The sequence below is a fragment of the Acinonyx jubatus genome, chromosome F2 (assembly GCF_027475565.1).
Source record: "Acinonyx jubatus isolate Ajub_Pintada_27869175 chromosome F2, VMU_Ajub_asm_v1.0, whole genome shotgun sequence".
Lineage (NCBI taxonomy): Eukaryota > Metazoa > Chordata > Mammalia > Carnivora > Felidae > Acinonyx > Acinonyx jubatus.
In genome coordinates, this window is record NC_069394.1 from 59,128,085 (window position 1) to 59,147,707 (window position 19,623).

At 36.6% G+C, this 19,623-nt stretch overlaps 1 long non-coding RNA gene across 2 annotated transcripts in view; it reads right to left on the reverse strand.

Annotated features, from left to right (window-relative positions):
- LOC106968397 (uncharacterized) overlaps nucleotides 1–19,623 on the reverse strand; it is a 49,598-nt gene that overhangs the window by 28,993 nt on the left and 982 nt on the right. Inside the window, exons 2-5 of one of the 2 annotated variants that reach the window (XR_001429126.3) lie at nucleotides 19,267–19,415; nucleotides 16,312–16,369; nucleotides 15,968–16,156; nucleotides 4,111–4,597 (exon numbers count right to left, since the gene is read on the reverse strand). This is a non-coding gene — a long non-coding RNA (uncharacterized LOC106968397). Of the gene's footprint in view, nucleotides 1–4,110; nucleotides 4,598–15,967; nucleotides 16,157–16,311; nucleotides 16,370–19,266; nucleotides 19,416–19,623 lie in introns of those variants that run through there. The other variant, XR_008292715.1, reaches the window with a different exon arrangement.

Genomic DNA, 19,623 nt, shown 5'->3' on the forward strand with positions numbered 1-19,623 from the left:
GTTGTTTCCAGTTTTGAGCTCTTAGAAATAATGCTGCTATGAACATTCTTATATATGGCTTTTGGTGTTCACATATACACATTTTGTGTAAATACCCACAGGTAAAATTGTGGAATATGCATATGTTTGGCTTTACAAATTTCTGGCTAATGGCTTCCCAAATTGTCTGTGACAATTTATGCTTTCTCCAGCAGTGTATGAGAGTTCTAATTACTCCACATCCTTACCAGCCAACACTTAGTATTGACATTTTCATTTTAGCCATTCTAGGGTAGGTATAGTGGTATTGTATTTACTTAGATACGCTCTTTTGTGAAGTGCTTCTTTTGCCCAGTTTCTACTGAGTTGCCTGTCTTCTTTATATTTTCTGTATATGCATCTTTTTTGCTGTAAGTACTGAAAATATCTTCTCTCAGTCTGTGGTTTGCCTTTCACTGTCTTAATGTTGGATTCTTATGAACAAAAGTTCTTAATTTTAATATAACCCATATTATTTTTTTCCTTTAAGGTTAATACTGTGTTAAGAAATTTCAATTACCCCCAAGGTTCTGAAGCTATTCTCTTATGTTCCCATTCACATTTAGAATTACAATCCATCTAGAATTGATATTTATATATGGTATTAGGCACATGTCAAGATTTCTTTTTTTGCATATTAATGTCTAATTGACCCAGTATCATTGACTGAAAAGGCCATTATTTCTTCTGCTGCACTGCACAGTTGCCTTTGTTGTAAATCAAGTTACTGTGTATGTGTGGGTCTGCTTCTGGACTCTTTCTCCTATTATTATGGACTAATGAAAAACAAAGCCACTTTCTTTCATTTCCAGATGATTCTGAAATATATTTGATATCACTCCCCATACATATAAAATAAATAGTTTTCAAGGCCAACCACAGTCTGAATCCAACCTATATTTCTAACATTACCTCCCACCAGCGGCTGGCACAAGAATCTTTAGCTCTAGCTGAGTCATGCTGAGTCCCTGGTCCAATTCTGGTTAAATAATGTATTTTAAAAACTTCATCTCCATTACTTCCTGGTGACTAGAACAAACTTTGCTGCTCCCAAGCTAGTATCTCATGAATCTGGGATATATTGATGGAATTACACCTTGACTCTTAATCTCTGACTCCATGCTTTATTGGTCTGACTTTACATTTGCCACAAGTTCCTGATTCTAATTCAATTCCCTTACCAATTATGGTGTAAACCTGGACTTCCTGCTTGACTGGGACCCAAACACCATTGCCAAAATGTTCTTAATGAGACTAAAAATGTTTCTGTGGAAACTCAAACCAAGTGGGATCTGTTTCAAACGCTTCTTGAGACTGTAATGCACTTCCGTTGTTGGCTGCACTTGTGAGTTTTGCCTAGAGATCCCAGCCATGGTGTCCACTCTCTAAAGTAAGCTCCATGGGTAATCATTGCAGTCCCAGGTCATGTATCTTCTTGAAAGTTGTGATGTCAACAGATCACGACTATGAGGGCCAGCCCAGAGCCAGGCCTTTCTTGTAGTCTTTATCCTACATTTTCTCTTTTTTACTCTTTCTCTCTCACCTGCAGTCCGGCAGTCATATTCTGTCTTGCTTCATAATCAAAATCACATGTATTTCAACATCTAACCTATGTCTCTAACTTCACAAGCAGCCATGCCATCCTAATCATCACTTATAAACATTCCAACCTTACTGTCTCCATGAAAAGATGCTTATTCTTATGCCCCTCTATGTTAATTGCAGTATTATTTATGATAGCCAAGATATGGAAGAAACCCAAGTGTTCATTGGTAGAGGAATGGATAAGAAAAAAGATACACACACACACACACACACACACACAGAATATTACTCCGTCATAAAAAAACAAAATCTTGCCATTTGCAACAATGTGAATAGAACTAGAGTGTATAATGCTAAGTAAAATAAGTCAGTCAGAAAAGACAAATACCATGTAATTTCACTCATATGTGGATTTTAAGAAACAACCAAACAAGAAAAAAAGAGACAAAAAAAAAGGACAAAAAACCACTCTTAAATATAGGTTGTCGGGGGAGGTGGGTGGAGGGAGGGGTGAAATAGGTGAAGGGGATTAAGAGTACGTTCATCATGAGCAATGATGTATAGAATGTTGAATCACTATACTGTACACTGGAAACTAATATAACACTGTATGCTGTTACATTGGATTAGAAAATTAATTTTTTAAAAGATGCTTATGCTTTCCCTTCTTTTTTCACAGCTCTACCTCTCCTTTAAGACCCATCTCAAATCATCCCCTCCCAATCTCCTTTCATTTGCTTTTATTTGTATGTCTACTTCAGCATGTATCACAACTAGCCTTAGATCATAAGTAATTATATGTGTCTATATAATTCTATAATTACATTTGTCTGTTTCCCTTACAGACTGTGGAACACTGGACAATCCCTTACAGACTGTGGAACAATATTGTCTGTGGACAATATTTTTAATACCTATAAATCTCAGTCTTGGGCCTTGTGCATAGCAGAGTTGTAAATATTTACTGAGTTTAAGTTGTGTGATGGAGGGGAAAAGATAGGATTGAATACTGGCTATATCACTTATCTACCTGCTACCCCACATGCCTGCTGTGTGACCTTGGCCAAGTCATTTAATTTCTTTGAGTTTCTCAGCAGCAAAATTGGGAATAATTGGGAATAAACTGCCTTGCCAGTTTATTATTAAATGACATGATATGTTTAGGCGCACTTAGCATATAGTAGTCTCATAGTAGAAACAATTTAAGTCTTATTTATTTAAGTCATCTCTACATCCAATGTGGGGCTAGAACCCACAACCCCAAGATCAAGAGCCAGACACTCTTCTGACTGAGCCAGCCAGGCACCTCTAGTAGATTTGTTTTTAATATAAAGTTTCCTAAGTATAAAACAGAGAATAGAACTAACAGATGAAATGATGAGTTTCCCAGGAATAAATGATTGGAAAGTTCTTATGCTAGAAATCCCATCATTTTATGTTTTGATTTAAAATTATCAAATATAAGGGCACCTGGGTGGCTCAGTAGGTTGAGTGTCCAACTTCAGTTCAGGTCATGATCTCATGGTTCATGAGTTCCAGCCATACATAGGGCTCCGTGTTGACAGCTCAAAGACTGGAGCCTGCTTCGGATTCTGTCTCTTTCTCTCTCTGCCCCTCCCCCACTAGTGCTCTGTTTATCTCTCTCTCTCAAAAATAAACATTAAAAAATTTTTTTAAAATAAATAAAATTATCAAATCATATTACAGTGGGGTATTTTAAGATATTAATCTCTGGTCTCACTACTTACATGCCATCACCAACAGCAAATGCTATTTCATATAATTTAGCATCAACCTGATAGGAAATTTGAAGTGACTATAAGTAAATAATTTCCATCAGGATATAATTGGATAGGCAAATTATTTCCAACTGATGAAACATTTTCCATTAACTGCTGTGGAAGCTGGATGTTCTACTACAAACAAGAGTGGAGTTGCTTTAGAGCATTCATACTACCAGACCTTAGTTCTATATCTAGGCTGGCTGTACTCTCCACATAGGGGATTCTTTTTCCCTTGGCTCTTCACGTGGCTTACTGTTTCTCAGGTTTCATGTCCCAACTTGAATATCAATCACAGTTATTTCCTGTGGCTACCCTATCCAAATGAGGTACCACTCCCTGCCTAACTCTATTATTTTTTTTATATGCCAGTCTCTTTGCTTCCTTCCTAGCAGTTGGTAAAGTGTAATTGTTTATGTATTTGTTCAATCAGCCCGTCTCCCTCTATACACTATAAGTACCATGAAGGAAGGAACCATGTCCCTTTGGGTTACAGCTGATCACCAGAGCTAGTGCATAATAGGTACTCAGTAAATAACTAATGGACTGATTAACTTAACAATGTAAATAAACTTATTGCTCACCACTACCCTGTTTACCTCAACAGCTTCTTCATTCTTTAGTTGGTTGAAGAACTCTCAGAACTAAATTCCACGAGTTTTTACTTCAATGGCTCTAAAATTTGGGGCCACATTTTCTCTTCCGCAAGGGTTTTTTAGATATTGATCTACTGTTTTTTAGTGCCAGAATGGAGAATTCTGATGCCAAACTGATTTATTCTTCTTAATTTTGTAAGGCAATATCTATAGGAGTTTTTCTTTATGTTTAAATTCTAGTATTGTTATTAGGCTATGTGTCTCTGCTGATTGATCTGTATTACCTTTCCAAAAAATTTCATTAGAATACATTTTTAACTTTTCCCAATTTTTTATAAGAATTTCAAGCTTTGAGAAAACAATACTACAATGAACACCTGTATACTCTTTACTTAGATTTATCAGTTAACATTTGCCACATATGCTTTATCTGTCTTTATATATATATAAAGTTTGTTTTAAAAAATTGGCTCATGCAGTATGGGGGCTGGCAAGTTTGAAATCCATAGGGCAGACTGGCAGACTAGATATTCAGGTAGAAATTGATGCTACAGTCTTGAGGCAAGATTTCTTCTTGAGGAAAGCCTCAGTTTTTGCTCTTAAAAGCCTTCAAGCGATCAGATGGGGTCCCACTCAGATTATCAAGGATAATATCTTCTATATAAAGTCAACAGGATTGTACATGTTTATCACATCTACAAAATACTGTTACAGCAACATTAGAATGTGATTAAATAACTGGGTACTATATACTCTAGCTGAGATGACACATGAAATTAGCTATCAAAATTATCTCTACATTTCTCTATGTAGCTATAGCTCTTTATGTAGAATACATATACATATGTGTGTGTAAAATTTGTAATTTTGACTGACCATTTGAAAATTGCAGAAATCCAGACACCTTTACCCAGGTGTCCTAAAGACTATTCTCATACATAACCACAATACAGTGAGTACAATAAAGTAACTTCAATACAGTTAAATTAAAATTTCCCCAATTGTCATATTTTAAATCTAGCATTTACTAAAGATTACTTATTGCCTTTTTTTTGTCTCTTTACTCTTCTTTCTCCCTTCCTTCCTTCCTTCCTTCCTTCCTTCCTTCCTTCCTTCCTTCCTTCCTTCCTTCCTACCTGCCTTTAAACTCTATAGTCAATGTGGGACTCAAACTCATGACTTTGAGATTAAGAGTTACATGCTCTATTAAGCCAGCTAGGCACCTCATCATTTTACTCTTTAATTCTTGCACAATCCTCTTCTGTTACACTTGTCATGCTGACTTTTTTTTTTTTATGCTGACATTTTTTTAAGAGCCCTGGCCAACAGTGTTAATGAATGTCTTACTATCTGGATTTGACTGATTGTTTCCTCATGATTAGATTCAGGTTAAAATTTTAGTCAAACACTAAATAAGGAATGCTGTATATTTACCATTAAATCCCACTAGGAGGCATATAATATCAGTTTGTCTCTTCATTGGTAATACTGTTTGGTTCATGCAGTATCAGCTAAATATCTCTATTAGCAAAGAATATGCCTTACCCTTTGAAATTTATAAGTAATCTAAGGGTTGGTCATTTGTGACTATCCTCTTCTTCAGCAACATTTTATCTAATGGTATTAGTGTCCATTGATGATCTTTGCCTGAATCAGTTATTACACTGGTAGTTACAAAATGGTGATTTTCTAATGATCATTACTTCCTCATTTATTAGCCAACATTCTTCTATAAAAGAGAAGTTTCTCCTTTCCCTTTTCTTTTGGAGCACTGTTATGATTTGTGGATTTTTTCTAATATTTTATGATTCATTACCATAATTATTCTTTTTTATAACCAAAATATACCAATATGACAAGTGGGAACCCCTTCAAAATAGGATACTAGTTCCTTTTTACATGTCCCCATTATTATGTGTACACTTACTTTTTGTCACAATGATATGTTTTTGGCTAAGCTTGAGCTTTCCGTGCCCCAAACTTCCTTTTAGTGAGGAATAATACTTGAAACCAAGTCCTGTGCTCATTGTTACTGGATTATCATTAGTTCTATGCCCTATCAGTGTGTAGAGCTAGAGTATGTATGCATGTTTGTGTGTGTTTGTCTTTCCCTCCTTTTTTCATATGCGTAGGATAGCATGCTGTATCCTCTTCCATGCCTTGCATTTTTGCACTTAATCATTCCATGTACCTTCAAAGAGATCTTTCTCATTATTTTTATAGTTACACAGTATTCCATTGTGTAATTGCACCATAGTTTATGAACTGTTCTACTATGGATAGACTCATATTGTTCCAATAATTTTGTAGTATAAATAATTCCACAATAACCTTGTAGAAATTTTATGTTGTATTTGTGGAGGGGTAAATCAGTGTGAATTTCCTGAAGCAGGAACGCCGGAACAAAGGGTAAATGCATGTTTACTGTTGCTAGATATTGCCAAATTCCCCTCCAGAGAGGTTGTACCATTTTTCATTCCCAACAACAATGTATAAAAGTGCCTGTTTTCCCACACTATTTTAATTTCTACCAATCTGAGAGCTGAGAAATGGTATCTCAGTGCAGTTTTACTTTGTGTTTCTTTTCTTTCTTTTTTTTTTTAATGTTTATTTATCTGTGAGAGACAGATAATTCCCTTACCAATTAACCGACTGGGCCACCCAGGTGCCCCTGTATAATTTATTTCCTAAATGGTATAATTCACCAGTGAATCCATCTGGGCCCGTGCTTTCAGTTTTGTAAGGTTATTAATTATTGATTCCATTTCTTTAATAGATGGAGGACAATATTTATTTAAAGAGAGCATGTGCGAGTGGGGAAAGGGAGAGAGAATCTTAATCAGGGTCCACACCCAGTGCAGAGCCCAACGTGGGGCTCGATCTCATGTCTGTGAGATCATGACCTGAGCCAAAATCAAGAGTCAAACACTTAACTAACTGAGCCACCCAGGTGCCCCAACATAGGACTACTTAGATGTCTATTACTTCTTGGGTGAGCTTTGGCAGAGTATGTCTTTCAAAAATTGGTCCCTTTCATCTTGGCCCTCAAATTTGTGGGTACAGAGTTGTTCATAATAATATTCCTTTATTTTCCTTCTAATGTGCATGGGATTTGTAGTGATGTTCCTTCTTTCATTTATGGTATTAGTAATATGTGTTTCTTTTCTTAGGTAGTCTGGCTTTAGGCTTATTGATATTATTTATTTTATCAAAGAACCATATTTGGTTTTGTTGATTTTATTGATTTCTTATTTTCAATTTCATTGATTTCTGCTCTAATTTTTATTATTTCTTTCTTTTGTTTACCTTGGATTTAATTTACTCTTCTTTTTCTAGTTTCTAAAGGTGGAAAATTTTATTGAATTTAGACCTTTTTCTTTTCTAATATGTGTATTTGATGCTGTAAACTTCTCTAAGTACTGCTTGCACTGCATCCCATAAATTTTGGTAAGTTGTAGTTTCGTTTAGTTCAAAATATTGTAAACATTTATCTTGCAGTTTCTTCTTTGACCCATGCATTATTCAGAATTGTGTTGATTAATCTTCAACTATTTTGAGATTTTCCAGGTATCTTTATGTTGCTTCTAGGTTTTTTTTTTAAGTTTATTTTGAGGAAGAGAGAGAGAGGGTGCATGCATGGGTGGGGGAGGGACAGAGAGGGAGAAAGAATCTCAAGCAGGCTCCACACTGACAGTGAGTAGCCCGATTCAGGGCTCTAACTCACAAACCATGAGATCATGACCTGAGCTGAGATCAAGAGTTGGACTCTTAACAGACTGAGCCATCTAGGAGCATTTTTCTTCCTAGTTTAATTTCATTGTTGTCTAAAATCAGACACTGTATGACTTCCATTCTTTCAAATTTGTTAAGGTGTGGTTTAAGGCCAAGTACATGGTCTCTCTTGGTGAATGTTCCATGTGAATTTGAGAAGAATATGTATTTAGCTGTTATTGGATGAGATAGTCTATAAATGTTAATTCATCCAGTTGATTGGTGGTTATGTTGAATTCAACTATATCCTTAATTATTTTCTGCCTGCTGGATTTGTCCATTTCTAAGGGAGGGGTGTTGAAATCTCAAGTAGTGAATTCATCTATTTCCCCTTGCAGTTCTATCAGTTTTTGCTTCACATATTTTGACGCTACTTTAAAGTGCATACACATTAAGGATTTTTATGTTCTCCTGAAGTATCGATCCTTTTATCATTATGTAATACCCCTTTTTATCCCTGATAAGTTTCCTTACTCTGAAATTTGCTCTGTTTAGAATTAAACAGTTACTCCAGCTTTCTTCCGATTCGTGTTAACATGCTATATCTTTCTCTATTCATTTCCGTTTAATCTAGAAGTGTCTTTATATTTAAAGTATGTTTGTTGTACATAGCATATAGTTGTATCCTGTTTTTTGATCCACCTTGATAATCTCTGTCTTATTTAAAGTGATTGTTGATAAGAGTTGGATTAAGGTCCACCATATTTTTTCACTGTTTTCTACTTGTTTCCATTCTTTGTTCCTATTTTTGTTTCCCTTGTTTATGCCTTTATGGTTTTAACTGAGCATTTTATTTTTTTTATTATTATTATTTTTTTAATGTTTATTTTTATTTTTGACAGAGACGGAGACAGAGCATGAGCGGGGGAGGGTCAGAGAGAGAGGGAGACACAGAATCAGAAGCAGGCTCCAGGCTCTGAACTGTCAGCACAGAGCCCGACGCGGGGCTCAAACTCACAGACTGTGAGATCATGACCTGAGGCGAAGTCAGACACTCAACCGACTGAGCCACCCAGGCGCCCCTAACTGAGCATTTTATAGGATTCCATTTTCTTTCCTTCCTAAGCAGTGTGTGTGTGTGTGTGTGTGTGTGTGTGTGTGTAGTTTTTTAGTGATTATCCTACAGTTTGCACATTTACAACTAATCCAAGTCCACTTTCAAATAACACTATACTGAATCAAGAGTAGTGCAAGTTAATTTATAATAACAAAATAATCCTAACTCATCCCTTCCATCCTTTGTATCATTGCTGTCATTTATTTCACCTATACATAAGTTTGTATAAATATATATGCACATACATAATTGAATACATCGTTGCCATTATTAGTTTGAACAAACTTATCTTTTAGATCAACTAAGAAAAACAAAAATGAAAGTTTACATTTTACCTTCACTTATTCCTTCGATGTCTTCTTTATGTAGTTACAAGTTTTTGATCTATATCATTTTCTTTCTCTCTGAAGAACTTCATTTAACATTTCTTGCCAGGGAGGTCTACTGGCAATAGATTCCCTTTTGTCTGAGAAAGTCTTTGTTTCTCTTTCCCTTTTGAAGGATAATTTCACAAGATACAGAATTGTAGTTTGGTCGTTTTTCCCTCTCAACAATTTAAATATTTCAGCCCATTCTCTTCTTGCTTGTATGGTTTCTGAGAAGTTGAATATAATGCTTTTCTTTGTTCCTTTATAGGCTGTCTTCCCCTTGTGGCTTCTTTTAAGATGTTTTCCTTTATCTTTGATTTTCTGCAGTTTGAATATGTTATGCCTACACTTAAATTTTTTTGTTTTTGTTTTCTTGGCATTTACCCTGCTTAGTATTCTCTGAGTTTCCTGGACCTGTGGTTTGGTGTCTAACATTAATTTGGAGACGTTCTTAGCCATTCCTGCTTCAGTATTGCTTCTGTTCCTTTCTTTCTTCCTTCTTCTTCTGGTGTTCCTATTACTTATACGCTACACCTTTTGTAGTTGTCCCACAGTTCTAGGATATTCTGTTCTGGTTTCTTTTTAGTCTTTTTTTTCTCTTTGCTTTTCAGTTTTGGAAGTAAGTTTCTACTGTCATATCCTCAAGCTCAGAAGTTCTTTCCTCAGCCATGTTCAGTCCTCTCATGGGCTCCTCAAAAACATTCTTCATTTGTTACAGTGTTTTTGATCATTAACATTTCTTTTTGTTCTTTCTTAAAATTTTCATCTCTTTGCTTAATTACCCATCTGTTCTTGCACGTTGTATACTTTTTCCTTTAAAGTTTTTGGTATTTAATCATATTAAAAAAAAATTCCTGCTCTGATGGTCCCAACATTCCTGCCATATCTAACTCTAGGTCTTACATTTATTCAGTCTCTTTAAACAATTGTCCTCCTAGCACAGGAATGTGTTCACAAACCCAAAAAACTCTGTTTCTGGGGTTTTTATGGAGATATCATCATGTAGGCATGTTCAATTACTAACTCAATATTCAGTGCCTCTCACCTCTCTGGGGGTTTGGAGAGTTGGACTGGCATTCTAGGCTCCTAGTCAAGGCTTGATCTTTTTACCCATCAGCTGCCATCCTGAATATATACAGGGGCCTGTCAAGAGTTAACATATGATGCTCTATCACTGAGAAAATTCCAAGGGACTTAGGAGCTTTGTGTCAGGAACCAGGAACAGAAGCAAAATATATATTCTTTATTGTACTACATATTTAAAAATATTTTTTGTTCCATTTTTTGCTTTTTTTCAGAAGTCATCAATTATGGCTATATATTTATATATATGAATATTTTTATGTCTTCCATATCTATCATTTCTTCTCTATTCTTTTTTTAAAATGAATATCCAGTCTGTGTTTTTTTTTTAAGTTTGTTTGTTTGTTTATTTATTTATTTATTTATTTTGAGGGTGGGGTGGGCAGGGGGGTGCAGAGAAAAAATCCCAATCAGGCTCCGTGCTATCAGGACGGAGCCCAATGTGGGGCTCAAACCCACAGCTGTGAGATCATGACCTGAGCCAAAACCAAGAGTAGGACACTTAGCCAACTGAGCCACCCAGGCACCCCCAATCTGTTTTAATTTTCTATTGTCTCAAAAATGTCTGTTTAAAACTGAGGGTGGATGGGGGGTGGGAGGGAGGGGAGGGTGGGTGATGGGTATTGAGGAGGGCACCTTTTGGGATGAGCACTGGGTGTTGTATGGAAACCATTTTGACAATAAATTTCATATATTGAAAAAAATGTCTGTTTATAGTTTGTTTGGATCAGGTTCTACACAAGTTTATAAAACTACATTTATTTAATATCCTCTTATCTTTCATTCTGTGAGTTTTCCTCCACTTCTTTTTGTTATTTATTGAAGAAATTATATCATTTGTCCTTAGAATTTTCTATAATCTGACTTTAGCTATTTGCAGCCTCATGATGCAGTTTAATAAATTCCTCTATTTTGCACCTCTCTCATCCTTATTTCCTATAAACAGAGCATGAGATATAGAGTCTTGATAAGATTTTTTTTTTTTTTTTTTTTGGCAAGACCACTTCACATTACTTCCTATTGTATCATCTTCAAGAGGCATATACTATCTGGTTGTCCCACTATTACTGACATTAAAATTGATCAATTCATTCAGGTATATCAGTATGATCCATCCATAATAAAGTTCCATCCATAACAAAAGTTCCCTTTAACTTTTGTTCAAATTGATTCCTTTGACACCCATTAATGATTGATGCCATGTTCCATTATTTCACTAGGGCTAGCACAATTATTCTTTTTCTTTTTTTTCATAGCTTCCATGTACAATATCTGTAATTCTTCTGTAAAGAATTCCCTTTCATCAATTATTGGGTCACCTTGAAATACAATTTATATAGGAAAGGCAGGAAAATGCTAATCTTTCTCCTCTTTCCCCAATGAGTTGGTGACCTAGCAAACTCTAAAGATGACCAATGAGGTTTTTTTTTTTTTAGTATTGTTATGAATTTAAATTTTATGACACACAAACATACACACATATATTTCCATGTATACAATTATGTGCTTCAGTTTATTACAGTCCTTACTTGTTTTGTTGCTCAAACCATCTTCTTTTTGCCAGAAGATCCCCTTCAAAGTTGGCTTCTCTGATAATTTTAAACTCTGTTCATTTTTCATTTCATTTGATAAAGCCAATTAAGCAAACAGAGCCAGCAACAGAATAAAGTGTAATATTTACCTAATGATTCTCTAAATTTTCACATAAGTAATTCTAAGTGTACCCTCAAATCCCCAGAGTCTGAAGAACATTCTGTTTTAAATAATTTACCCAACAGTAAAATTCATGCTCTAAGAGGATGTACTATATTTACCCTGTGATTTCATATACCCTATAATCATAAGATTATATTTCCCCCAGACCTATGATATTATGATTTAAGAAGCTATTAGGAGCCTTCCTCAACATCAAATCAAATAATTATGACCAACATTGCCCTCCTTCTTCAGTTGGTAACATTTTCAAATATTTCCCACTCTATTGACTATCTTTAGCCTACGAAATTGCTCAAATCTCTTTCTGATAACAAACAAGAAACAAAACTTTCCCCCAACTCTTGACGTGGCATTTATCTCGAGTATGGTCTCATCTCCTTCTTTCTCTTCTCAGCTAAGACTCTTGATGTCTCCATATCTTCCCTTACCAGTTCACTCAACAATTCATTCCAATGAAAAGTAATCTGATGACTATCAGTGATATACTCCACACTGCCAGTTCAGTTGAACTTTTTTTTTTTTTAATTTTTATAAGTCCTCTTGGATGAATTTACATTACTGATTACTTACTCCCTGTTCAAGGCTCTTTGGCTTTTAGGCCACTCTCTCTTTAAATGTTAGTGCTCCCCTAGCCTCTGACCTCAGCAACATCTTCTTCCTAAACTCTCTCTTGGGGTAATCTCTTTATTTTCATAGTTTCAAATATAATCATTTTACTTAATGAGCTGTACTCCATGTGGTGCAGTCTCCCACTCTACTTTCAAAACTGCCCCATGAGCTTTCTTTGATGAAATCTCAGGATAGAGCTAGAACTTCTCCAATTCCTCTGTCACAAGAACAAGCTTGTATCAGTCATTATAATTTTCAGGCCATCTAATGTTATATCACAATCTAAAACTTCACTTAAATGAAAGCTTCTCCCTACCTTCTCCCAGCTTAAGTCTGTGATGTAAGATTATCTGCTGAATATATTCCATTTAATTGTGGTAGTGACTTCTGTCATTTTTGTCTCTCAGGCATTTCTCTTGTCATCTCCCCTCATTCTAGTATGAGAAGCTTCTTTCTTATGGGAGAGCTCATCACATGTGATTTGAGTGGGGCGGACTGCCTCCCCGCCCCCCTCCCATGCTAGGAGAGTCAGCCCAGGCCCAACCAATCAGAGTACCTCACCTCTCTCATCACTGATGTGTTGAGAGATAGAGCTGATGAGAGCTAAGCTGATTGGAGGCCCTCCCAGATATTTGCTGCTAGAACTATCCACTAGGGCTAGTTAGCTGGTAGGATGAGTCTGTAGACTAGTAGCCATTTTGCTCACCACAAAGACTGACAGAAAAAGAGCCCTCCATATCAGCTGAGCCTCTGTTCTGAGGATTTTCTAGTGAATTCATTTGAGATATATTTTACAATTTCCCTAGAAAAAGGCATGACAGATGTCCTATAGCTAATTTAAAATCCTGAAGCATGTCCAAATGAATTATTTTTTCTTCCCCTTCTACTTCCATTTCTTCTATATCTACCAATTCCCATATTTCTAGTCAAAAAACCTGGCACTTAACTCTTTCCTTGTCCCCTTCATACAACAAATCTTAGTCCTATCTGTTACCCTGCCTAAATATCTCAAGAGCTCTTCCTTTTATTTCTCTACATGCCCTAGTCCAAGCCCACATCCTCCACTTGTCAAACACTTACAATAGCCTCCTTTTATGATTTTTCTTTTCTGCTCTTACCTGACTAAATCTGTTCACTCACCAGAGAAGTCAGGGCAAGACACAAATCTGGTCTTACTACTTCCCATTTGAAAACATCTCACATTTGGCAAATGGTTTCTAAGATAAATTCCAATCTCTTCATGAACCAACAAAGCCTTCCAAGGCCATGTTTTGCCTGCCTCTTGTCTCCCACCTCCTTCCATCAGTTTCAATTGGGCAATATCAAACTTGTCATTCCCTTTCAACACCAATTACATGGTTCCTGCTCCCTCTGCCCAGAATGCCTCTCTTTTACTGTTTTTCACCTCTGCAAGGTCCTTAGTTCTTCCAGAAAGTGGTCTTAAGCTCCTAGACAAGGACAAGTGCCCCCCACTTATGATCCCATAATAGCAAGTAAGTCGCTTTTTCCATATTCTATCAAAATCCTTTCATCTGTTTTCCTGATTGTAAGCAACGTGAGTATGGGGACTGTTTCTTACTCATTTTTAGATCCCCAGTGCCTGGCATTCAATATATGCTTTTTGGACAAAATTACCACAATTTTTTTATTTTGTCAAACTGTCTGAAAAGTCACAATTAGATATATTTGGGGGCATCAGATATTCTTGGTAAAATGTAAAATCCACATTGCCTATTAAATTTCAGAGTTTAAAATGAATCAATTTGATTAGAGTTATTTTTATTATAAAACTCCATTGATATGGGTCCTTAAGAGAATAGATTTGGAAGGATTTTTTAAAGAATTCAATCTGTAGAGTTAGAGTTCCCAAGGTAGAATTCTGATTCTGCTATGGATAAGCATGTGACTTTGGCAAATTATTACCTAGCCTCTCTAGGCCTGTTTTCTTACCTGTAAAATGAGAATTGTTTTATGTATTTCATAGTGCTGTTTTAAAGATTAAATGATACAGGAAATACAAGTCTCTCTTGCATTGCCTATATGGCACATATAAATATTCAATCCCAAGTAGCTGGCATCATTATTATTAATAAAGGCAGGTCTGGAAGGATGCCACATGTGGGGAAGGACACTGGGTGGGGCTGGGAAAGGCAACATCCCAACCTTGAAACTTTGCTTATGGCAAGCTCAGTTCAAAGCACAGTCTGGTTCAAAGACCAGACTGTTCTATGTTCACAAGGGGTATGAAATTTGGGGATCTTGTCATAGGTATTTCTCAGTCACTGCCACACACACCCCACTTCCTATCTCTAGCCAACATGTCATCTGCCCACTGGAGAGAGAACTTGGAGTAAGTCAGAAGAAAAAGTAGGTATTGCCTGTCAACTGGATGGTGATATGCAGTTCACAAAGCTTCTTCACATTAATGATCTCACCTAACTCTACCACAAACCACGTGTTGGCATTTTTGTCCCTGTTTTACAGATGATGAAACAAGGTCCAGAAAAGTTTAAATGACCGATTCCAGATCATGAAACTAAGAAGTAGCTGAGTTAGGATTCAAATGTAGGCCTTCTGATTCCTAGTCTAGAGTCTTTTCTGACACATGGTAAACAGAGATCAGGCAAAAGGGAGCATAAAAAAGGGATGAGAAAGTTAGGCAGGAGGGAAGGTCATAAGATGAAAAAGAACTATCTGGCAAGGACAAAATCAGTAGGGCTGCCATCCATCCTAAGCAGCAGAGAAAGGATAAATATGTTTTTGGGCAATGATGGCCTTATGAGCAGGTGAAAAGAGGGAGATACGAATTATGATGACACAGTTATGGAATTTTTTACAAGGAAAATCATTTATCTGGAAAGTTTTGAAAAAATAATTGACTCCCCATTTTACAGATGGAAAAGTCCAGACCGAGGAGATACCTACCCAGCCTTCAATCTCATATCATTAATGGGAGAGCCAGTCCAAAGACCAACCATGACTTACTGGTATGGATATATTAAAATCTTGAAGTGCTTTTATTTTTTAAAAAATAGCTTTATGGGGGAGGGGTGGGGGATGCCTGGCTGGGTCAATTGGAAGAGCCTGCGACTCTTGATCTTTGGGTCATGAGTTTGAGCCCCATGTTGGGTATAGAGATTACTTAAAAAAAAAAAAACAATAAAAATAGAAATAAAAAGCTCTTTAGGGTATAATTTATATACCATAAACTTCACACATAATTGCTCAAAATGTTGAGTAAATTTATACACTTGGGTAACCATCATCACAATCCAGTTTCAGAACACTTCTATCACCCACCCCCCTAAAAAATAAAACACTGAAATACTTCAGTAGTGGTTAGTAAATAGCCACTTCCCTCAAACCCCCAATAAATCCTTCAATCCTCTGAATCACCCCAGATCTTCCTATAATTTCAGATACCTGGTCCACCGGGTAGGGAATATCCACGCTCCTGCCCCAGCATTGAGCAGCTTCTGTTCTGCAGGGTTGGAACCTTTGCCACACCTGTGCCACATCTGTTGTAAAGTAACTTCAATATCATCCCTGGGAAGGATGAAGGCAAGCATATAACTCCTCTGGTTCCCAATCTGGAGCTTTTCACACAGGACCCTGCTTTTCAGAAACATAGGAAAATACACAAGTGAACAAAAGAAAGCAAGTGCTACGAAATTATATCTACATAAAGGATAAACTGGTTTTGAAAGGTCAAGAGATTGAGCTGCTATCTATCATGACAGTTACCTCTTCAGTAGAGGTGTTCTTACCTTGAGGTTTATACACGTCTGCTATTGGATGAAGTTCTTCTGAAGGTCAGGTAACTCCCTGAAATACAAAATTTCACAGGTATGTGCATTTTTCTGTGGAGTGGGTCCATGGACAAAAAGGAAAAAAAAATAGGATAACTTGCTAAGAACATGTTTGATAAGAGGTTTAGGGGAGAAGCAAACAAGGAATGTGCTCAAGGAATGTAGACATGGGGAAAAGAATTCTAGCTAGAGGGACAGGTAAAGGGGAAAAAGTGAAGACGAAGTTCTCGATTCACAATTTTGTTTACAAACCAAATATATATGTGAATCAACTATTTTTGACATGTAGGATAAGTCATACATATTAGGTCATACATATAAACCATTTGTTATTTTGCTAATTTTCTTTGTCCTTTATTAATAGATTTCACATGAAATGACTAGTTTGGGTTACACTTTTTTAAAAAGGAAACTTCATTTATTTTTATGTTTTATTTTTGAGAGAGCAAGAGTGAGCATGGGCAGGGGAGAGGAGCAGAGGCTCAGCATGGAGCCCAACACAGGGCTTGATCCATGACCCTGTGACCATGACATGAGCTGAAATCAAGAGTCAGACGCTTAACCGCCTGAGCCACCCAGGGTTATGCTTATCTTAAATTATCACTCGGGGACGCCTGGGTGGCTCGGGCAGTTAAGCATCCAACTTTGACTCAGGTCATGATCTCGTGGCTTGTGAATTTGAGCCCTGTGAGTTCGAGCCCTGTGAGTACGAGCCCCACGTAGGGCTCTGTGCTGACAGCTCAGAGCCTGGAGCCTGCTTCAGATTCTGTCTCCTCCTCTCTCTGCCCCTCCCCTGCTCATGATCTGTCTCTCTCTGTCTCTCAATAATAAATAAATGTTAAAAAAAATTATCTTAAAGTATCACTCTAAATTGTGAATATGGAATTTTTGCTACTTTATTAAATCCCATCTGTAGCTCAACTGGATTACACTAGCATTTTAAAATTGTTAACTAAGGCCCCCAGTATGTCTATATAAATTGCAGTGAAGTCAAATTCATTCCTAACATATTTATAAACATGATTTTTTAACTCAAAATAGTACAGCATTCCCATTGCATTTTATCTTAGACTTTTTAAGATAGTATTTTGGATATATCATTTAAATTTTTGATTATCTCTAGTAGGTACGTGGAATTTGAAATCTGGAAGAAACCTTCAAGATTATGCAGCCAGACTTGCTCATTTTACTGATAAATAAGCCCAAAGAGATTAAGAGCCCTGACCAAGCTCACTAATGACAGAGGTAGGATAAGACTATAAGCATTGGATTCATAGCTTGGTGTCTTTTCCAACATCCAATAAACAAGCTAATGATTACTGAACTACCTACATTTCTTTGATGAGATCAGGCAGTAGGAGACTACGAACAAACCATCTGTGGAGACACAGACTCAAGTGAAAACTTCTCAATTCTACCTCTTCACACTCCAACAAGCATATTCTCATAGGACTTCTCCTAAGTTTCCAGTTTAGTGCATCACTAGAACTCAAACATTCATAAATCAGATTATATTATCAATATTGCAGTATTTGCCCCGTGATTACTTTGTAGGTTCTTCAAGTTACTAGACTCTGGTTTCCCATATTTCCTCCCTTTTTCTGCCAGAAAGTCCAGCTGCTTTTAGTCCTCTGTATCACAGGCTCTGCCTTTGCCTTGGTAGGTAAGACCTCAGGCACATACATAGCTTGTGTATGTCCTCTTTTCTTTTGTCTTCCAGGGAGGTGGAGGGGGGGGTAGTTTGTAAGATAAGGGAGAATCACCTCCTTGAACATGATGGTCATTTGTAATTGACATGGAAATCAAAAATTATCAAATACGTTTTATGTTTAAATTTCTCCAGTTGTCTCAAAAATATCTTCTTTACAGTTGGTTTGAATCAGGATTCCAACAACGTTAAACATTTGCATTGGTTTAATACGCCTGTTGTATCTTTTATTGCAAATGGTGCCATTAAAAAGGTTCATTAAGGGTATGGGAAATCTTAATTTTATTATCGTTGAACTGTTTTCCAAAGGGATTGTACCCATTTCACTCCTATAGAGTTTATGAGAGCTTCACCTCCTCCTCCACTTTTGGTATTGTCAGACAGTTTGCCTTTTGCCTATCTGATACTAAGTCCCACACTGTAAAGAAATGATATGTGAGCCTAGTCTTCAAACACTGTATAATGAAATGTTTTCGATAAAAAGATTTCATGCTCCCTGGAAATACTATACACTTCACCCCATCTGAAAGTCATTGTTTTAGTTCCTGAGTACATCAGGATCTTTCTGTTACATATCAAAGAAAAAATGAAAAAGATAGTAAGCATATACTATTTAATATTTCCCAGGAAAGATATAGTTGGTACTGACTTATCCTTCCCATGAAGATCCTTTTTAACATACATATAACCCAAGGGACCAGATGTTGATTTTACTGTGAGGAGTGTTGTAAGGAATTCTGTAACTCCTTTTCTTATTAGTATGTCATGGCAGGTTGTTGGTTCTGCTGATGTCATAATGCTTTGTTTGTGGGGGTCATCCGATGTCACTTATACTTAAAGACTCAGCTTTTTAATAAAATTAACTCTTGGGGTGCCTGGGTGGCTCAGTTGGTTAAGTGCCAACTTCAGTTCAGGTTATGATTCCGTGGTTCCTGGGTTCAAACCCTGCATCGGGCTCTGTGCTGACAGCTTGGAGCCCACTTCAGATCCTCTGTCTCCCTCTCTCTCTCTCCCCCTCCCCTGCTCATGCTCTCTCTCAAAAATAAACAAACATTAAAAAAAAAAAAGCTAAATAAAATGAACTTTAGATGGTAAAACCTGACCTTCTGGAGAAATTTTCTGAGAACATAGGGATAAAGATTTCCAGAAGAAAATTTATCTGGAAAAGCTTTCCTCTTTCCTTGGGATATATGGGTTTTACTTACAAATGAAATGTTGACAACACAACTGAGCTGACACCAGATATGCTTCTGGATGATTCCTGGTTGCCAAGACCCTCCAAACATTCCTCAAGGACACAGTGATTTTGCACAACAAAGGGAAACCAGCCCATTTCTGGCAATAGGGTGGAATTCTAAGAGGAAAACGCAAATCAATATAACTTCCTCTCCAGTGATGAAGAATGATTCATTTATATTATACTATAGAATAATCGGTCTTTTTAAAAGATCTTTTTCCTTTTTGAAAACACTTTAGAGAATTTCTCAGAGAACGTAATGATCTATCTTTAGGGGGAGAAGAATAACATCCTACATTGCTCTTATATTTAAAATCTTACAGAA